The sequence below is a fragment of the Ochotona princeps genome, chromosome 13 (genome assembly GCF_030435755.1).
Source record: "Ochotona princeps isolate mOchPri1 chromosome 13, mOchPri1.hap1, whole genome shotgun sequence".
NCBI lineage: Eukaryota > Metazoa > Chordata > Mammalia > Lagomorpha > Ochotonidae > Ochotona > Ochotona princeps.
In genome coordinates, this window is record NC_080844.1 from 45170610 (window position 1) to 45177348 (window position 6739).

At 35.6% G+C, this 6739-nt stretch overlaps 1 protein-coding gene across 1 annotated transcript in view; it reads left to right on the top strand.

Moving 5' to 3' along the window:
• CUTC (cutC copper transporter) overlaps positions 1–6739 on the top strand; it is a 37633-nt gene extending 30894 nt beyond the window's left edge. Inside the window, exons 10-11 of the transcript XR_009246513.1 lie at positions 5116–5256; positions 5679–6739. The gene's annotated coding sequence lies outside the window, so the exon portion shown is untranslated. The remainder of the gene's footprint in view (positions 1–5115; positions 5257–5678) is intronic.

Consider the following 6739-nt stretch of genomic DNA (forward strand, 5'->3'; position numbering starts at 1 on the left):
TCCTTGACTTTCTTCCATCCTTGAACTTCACCATTTGATCCTCAGAGAAAAGAACAGGTCATGTTATCATTTCCATTTTATTTAAATAAATTATTTAGGAATACAAGGGGTAGTATGAATTGCTGCAGCAAATAATGTTTATTAGACTTGAACACTAGACTCCTAACTTCAAGTGTTTAAAGTTGCTTCTGGTATATAAATGTGTCACTCGAAAAAGCAATACCTGTGGGCAAATCTGATATAGCTAGATCATACTTTGGCTTCCAGTCTAACCATGAAAAAATTAATTTTTTCATTTGTAAATCAGGAAAAACAACCAACCCTTAAGCACTGCTTTCCTAGGCACATTAGCAGGGAGGTGAATCAGAAGTAGAGCAGCCAGGACTCGAACCAGTACACAGAGGAGATGCTGGCACAACTTAACCCACTGTGCCACCAGCCACATTAGGTCTCCGGGATTAAGTCTTTGCTAGGTTTTTTTCTTTTTTAAGATTTATTTATGTTTATTGGAGAGGCAGATATGCAGAGAGGAGAAAAGACAGAGAGGAAGATCTTCCATCTGATGGTCCACTCCCCATGAGTGAACGGCTGGATCTGAGCCAATCCAAGCCAGGAGCCTCTTGTGTAGTTGTGTAGTTTCATTGTGTAGTTGTGTAGTTTCATTGTATAGTTGTATAGTTTTGTTGTGCAATCGTGTAGTTTTATTGTGAAGTTGTGTAGTTGTGTAGTTTTGTGAAGTTGTATAGTGTAGTGCGCTTGTGTAGTTTCATTGTGTAGTTGTGTAGTTTCGTTGTGTACTTGTGTAGTTTTGTGAAGTGTAGTTTCATTGTGCAGTTGTATAGTTTCATTGTGTAGTTGTAAAGATGTATAGTTGTGTAGTTTCATTGTATAATTGTGTGGTTGTGTAGTTTTGTCGTATAGTTGTGTAGTGTAGTTGTGTAGTAGTTGTGTAGTTTCGTCGTGTAGTTGTATAGTTGTGTAGTTTCATTGTGTAGTTGTGTAGTTTAATTGTATAGTTGTGTTTGTGTAGTTTTGTTGTGTAGTTGCGTAGTGGTGTTGTGAAGCTGTGTAGTTTTGTTGTATAATTGAGTTGGATAGTTGTGTAGTTTCATTGTGTAGTTGTGTGGTTCTGTTGTATAGTTGTGTTGTGAAGTTGTGTAGTTGTGTAATTGAGTTGTGTAGTTGTGTGATTGAGTTGTGTAGTTGTGTGAGTTGTATAGTTGTGTGTGATTGAGTTGTGAAGTTGTGTAATTGAGTTGTGTAGTTGTGTAATTGAGTTGTGTAGTTTTGTTATGAAGTTGTGTGGTTGAGTTGTATGGTTGTGTGAGTTGTGTAGTTGTGTGATTGAGTAGTGTAAATTCATTATGTAGTTGTGTAGTTTTGTTGTGTAGTTCTGTAAATTCATTGTGTAGTTGTGTAGTTTCATTGTATAGCTGTTCAGTTTTATAGTTGTATAATTTCATTGTGTAGTTTTTTTGTATATTTGTGTAGTTTATAGTTTCATTGTGTAGTAGTTTAGTTAATTACGTAGTTGTGTAGTTGTGTTTAGTTGTGTAGTTGTGTTGAGTAGTTGTTATGTGGTTGTGTAGTCATTTTGGACATGTGTGTTATGTGTGTCACATGTGTCATGGGTCACGTGCATCATTTTGGACACTTGTGCCACATTCGACACTTGTGTCACATACATCATTTTGGACACATGTGCCACTTTGGACACACGTGTCACGTGCGTCATTTTGGATACATGTGCCACTTTGGACACATGCGCCACTTGTGTCATTTTGGACACTTGTTACGTGTGTCATTTTGGGCATGCGTGTCATGTGTGTCCTTATAAGGAGTTAATTCAGAAATGTGTGGCACAGAGATACCACAACTTTGCTGGTGAGTGCTGTATCTTGGAAGATGTGCTGAAAGGACCCTCAGTGTGTAAATGTGAGTCCTCGAACTGTTGTGGCCATCTGAACTACCTATCTGAGAACAACACGGATGCCAAAAGAGAACAAAACCAGAAGAATGAGAGATATAGGTGGAACAGACTCAATAAAACAACTGCACTATCCCTGTGATTTGGCTATTGGAATTAATACTTTCAGTCAAGTCACTTTGATTTGGGTATAAATTTTTTAAGAGTCCTAATGTAATTAACTCAAGAGTGAGTGTGCTTTCCTTTCAACAGTTCATGTGATGGTTTCATAGCAGCCTGCCTCAGTAGGGCTAAGAACATCCCAAAGTTTTGTACGTTTTGATAGTTGCAACAGAGATCCTGTCTTTAGAAAAATGATCTTACCCAACAAGTCTTGACTTGGCTGAGTTCAAAGACCTCTGAATCCTACAGCTTACTTAAACCTCAGAGTACAATTAGCTTCTTAGAGAATGCACTTTATACCTTGAGATTGCTCCATAAGGCATCTGTAAATAAGTTATCCTATCTGGAGATCTTTGTGTTCATTCACAAGAATTACACTAACAAGATTCCAAGCAATATCTCTTCCCTTTGTGTATCAAAGAGGAACAGGATCTCCTCTTAGAAAAAAGGATACCACATAGTTATCTCTTTGCATAAACAGTCATGGCTATAGATATGAAAATATCATATGTTATGAAGCTCATATGCTTATAACTTTCATTATACTTGATACTGTATGGATGCATTCTCTGCAATAAAAGGGTTAAAGATTGAAATTAAAGATTTTAAGATACCCTGTAAGTAAAACATGAGCCTCTTACTTCCAATGCCTTTTGCAAATTACCTCTTGATAATACCTCAGGTATGTCCCCAATAACAAATAAAAAACCTAAGAGTTAATAAAAGCACCCTCCAAAAATTCTTGCATGTATACATGAACATATATAAACAAACAGAAGAATACCTATTTTCCACAGTGACAGTAGACTTAAAGGTATTTGCCCAGCAAATTTCTAGGACCCACTAATTTGGTGATTTTTTTTGTTCTCAACTCATATAACTGTCTATGATAATATTGTAAGTATGAACTATAAGAATATATTTAGATATTATGAGTTCAAACAATCTCATAGTGAAGAGGATAATATATATAAAAGTAGCACTTTCCCTTAAGAAAACAAACTCAGTTTTGTCATATTAAAAATCTGTTTTTATCAATAAATTGTCTTGATGATACTTGGGAGCTAATATTCTACCATTCAAAATGTATTTTATTTTCTTCATTCCTGTAGTTCTCCTGAAAAGCAATCATTATACAAAATTTCTGACAAATTTCAGAATTTTAAAATCATTTACTTTTACTTAGTTGCTATTAAAACTTGTGTTGTCCATGTGATCATTTACTGCTTATATAAGAGATCTTTAAAAAGTTCATGGAAGATGTGGATTATGAAAAAAGCTATGGATTTCAGATATTTTTTCACACCAAAATAGTCTTTTAATTCTACTTCCCATCACTTCCCAGGCTTTTGGCTAAGATCAACTATAAATCTGCTTCCCAGGAACTTTTTGAAATACTCTGTTACTGAGTCCATGTTATTTATGTGAGATGTATTTTCTATATGACTGCTTTTATATTAACATTTGTTTTATAAAATTCTCATTTAACATTTCTCTTATAAAATTCTCATGAACATTTCTTTGTTTATTGGATTACCCTCCTTTTTTCTCTCAGGACTCAGAGATATCTTTTTCACTACAATTCATATCTTTTTATGCCAGTCTATTTTCTTACAGTATTTTATAATTTATGAAGAATTTAGCATGTTGTGAATAATGTAGAGAACTACATTGTTTTTATGCTGATGTTCTGCTCTCCAAACTTATGCTTTGAATTTACTGCGAGTATTATTTTCATTCTAGAATAACGTTGCAGTATTTTAAGTCTTGATAATTAAAGGAATGACATTTCAATAATAAGATAGTTAAAATTAATGTTAACCACATATATCCTATTTGGTCTCTGGGTAACCTAAAAAATATTTTTGATTCAGAAGTACCAGAATGTTCAGATTATTTTTGTTGGAAGTATTTAAGAATGATTCTATTATTTCATGGTTATAGTTTTAAATTTTCTGCAGAGCTTAAGTTAGTAGACTCAATTGAAAAATATGAAGGCAAAAGCAGTCTTTTTGCTGTTTCTGCTTAAATCTGAAACTAATAGTTTAAAGTATTGTGCAAGAAAAACAGCCTTACTTAAGTCTATCTCTTAATCATTAACCAAAAGCATACAGCTCTTTCTTTATCTCAAACGTTGAACTCCTGTAAATTTTTAAAAGTTATTTAATCAATAACCTTAAATAATAACTAATAACTTAATTAATAACCCATTGAATGATATTTACTTGTTCAGTAGAAATGACACAGCATTATTTTTTCTCTGAATCATCTTACTGAAACATTTCTTCCTACAAAATTTTCTGTATGTATTTTCTATTTGTTGTCTTTGTTCTATGTTCCTATTCCATTTCTTTCTTTGTGGTTTTAATTAAGCATTTTATATGATTACATTTTTTATTTTAGTATATCCATCATGCTTTTTTTGTGCTTCTTTTGGTGATTGTTCTAGAGTTTTTTAAGATATATATTTACAACATATCCAAATCTTGCATACAAATAATACTATATTGATATTTATGATAACAAAAATCCTGATTCTCCCTCCTATTCCTTTTATCTTTGTTACCATTCATTTTATATAAGCATACATAAGCATATATATTTAGTTATAATTAAACTTTGTTCAAAATAAGTAAACTGTTCAAAATAGCAGCAATCTTCAGTTATAATTTTTTTAAGCAATGAAGGATAAAAATAAAAACTTTTATCTTTACCTTCAAAAATGTCTTTACTACTTGTCGTGTCTTTAGGTTGGCCTGAGCTGTATCATTTTCCTTTTCCTCGAACTACTACTTTTAACATGTTTAGTAAGACAGGCCTAATGGCACCAAATTCCCTCAATATTTCTTGTTTGCAAAATTCTTTATTGGTCCTTTACTTAAATAAATTAAGTAAGAGTCAGAGGAATAGAAACAAGCAATTATCTTCTAGTCTACTCCCCAGATCAAAGCCAGGAGTCAATCCAGGTTTCTCACTGGGTAGCAAGGTCCCAATTACTTGAAGTTTCTACCTTCTGCTTTTTGCAGTGTCTGTTAACAAGCAGCTGGAAATGACCCTTAAATCCACGTACTCAGATGTGGACACAGGCATCCTAACTGACGCCATAATCAATAGGCCAAACACCTGCTCTCCTTTAATTTTGAAGTTTGCAAAGTACAGATGTCAAGGTTGGTGATTGTGTTTTTCTGTCAATATTTTCTTCTTGTATGGTTTCTGAGGGAAAGTTGGGTATAATTCTTTTAAAGCGTGCATTATTTACCTGAAAGAATACATTTGGGGGGGGAAGGGGAAGAGAAAAAGAATGAGAATGAGAGATTCCCCTTCACATCGCAAATAGCCACAGTAGCTGGGATTGGGCCAGGCCAAAGCCAGAGCCCATAGCTGCTGCTGGGTTTACCGCGTGGTTTCAGGGATGCAAACAGGCCATCTTTTGCTGCCTTCCCAGGTACATTAGCAGGGAGCTGAATTGTAAGTGTAGCAGCTAGGTCTGGAACCAATGCCCATAACTGGATGCTGGCATCACAGGCGATGACTTTACCCACTATTGTATGTTGCCAGTCCCATAATTCTTATCTTTGCTTCTCTATAGGTGATGGAGTATCTCCTGGGTTTTTTCAAAATTTTTTACTTCCGTCCACTGCTTCACTCCCAAAGTGGCTGCCACAGCTGGAGCTGAGCTGATCCCATACCAGGAGCCTGGAGCCTCTTCCAGGTCTCCCATGGAGGTGCAGGGTCCCAAGGCTTTGGATCATCCTCTGGTGCTTTTCCCAGACCACAAGCAGGGAGCTGGATGGAAAGTGGAGCAGCCAGGACACAAACTGGCACCCATAAAGGATCCCAGCATGTGCAAGGCAAGAAATTTAGCCACTAGGCTACTGCACCGGGCCTTATTTACAGTTCTTTTAAACTCTTGCTCTGATAATTGCAACATCCTGGCCTTGTGTGAGTCTAATGCTTACTCTGTATCTTCCGAGAGTATGTATACTGTGTGCCTTTGTAACCTTTTGTCTCTCTTTTTGAAGTTTATTTATATATTTGAGAAGTTAAACTATAGCGGGGAGGGAGAAGATAGAGAAAGAGGGGAGGATGCAGGAAGGGTAGGAGGGAGAAAAATCAAGATTTTTTTTAACCTGTTGACTCCTCAGTGCCTGGAATAACCCCGGGCAGCTAGAAGCAAGGAACCAGGAACTTCATCTAATGAGTGACAGAGACCCAGAGCATTTGAACATCATGTTGCCTTACAGATATGCATAGAAGCTAAATTGGAAATGATGGCAGAATATGATGCCAGGACTGCATTGTAAGTGGTGGCATAAGCCACTATGGCACAATATTCACCACTGCGGTCTTTTCTTGATAGCTGGATATGATGAATTGGACAAAGGGAATTGTTGACAGCAGCCATTAGCAATAAATGGAAGATGAACTGTCTCAAGTAAACTATTAATAAGAAAATGCCTATCTGTGCCAGTTGAATTTTCATCATCGCAGTCAATCTTTTTTCTGGGAAAGACTATTTCACAGGTAATACCAAGGAATTGTTACAGGCTTATGCATTTAATATTTGAAATCCCGAACCAAGGACTCTCTTAGAATGCCTATGTGTCTTACAAAACTTGTCCTTCATGTGACTGAAACGGAGCAAGAAAA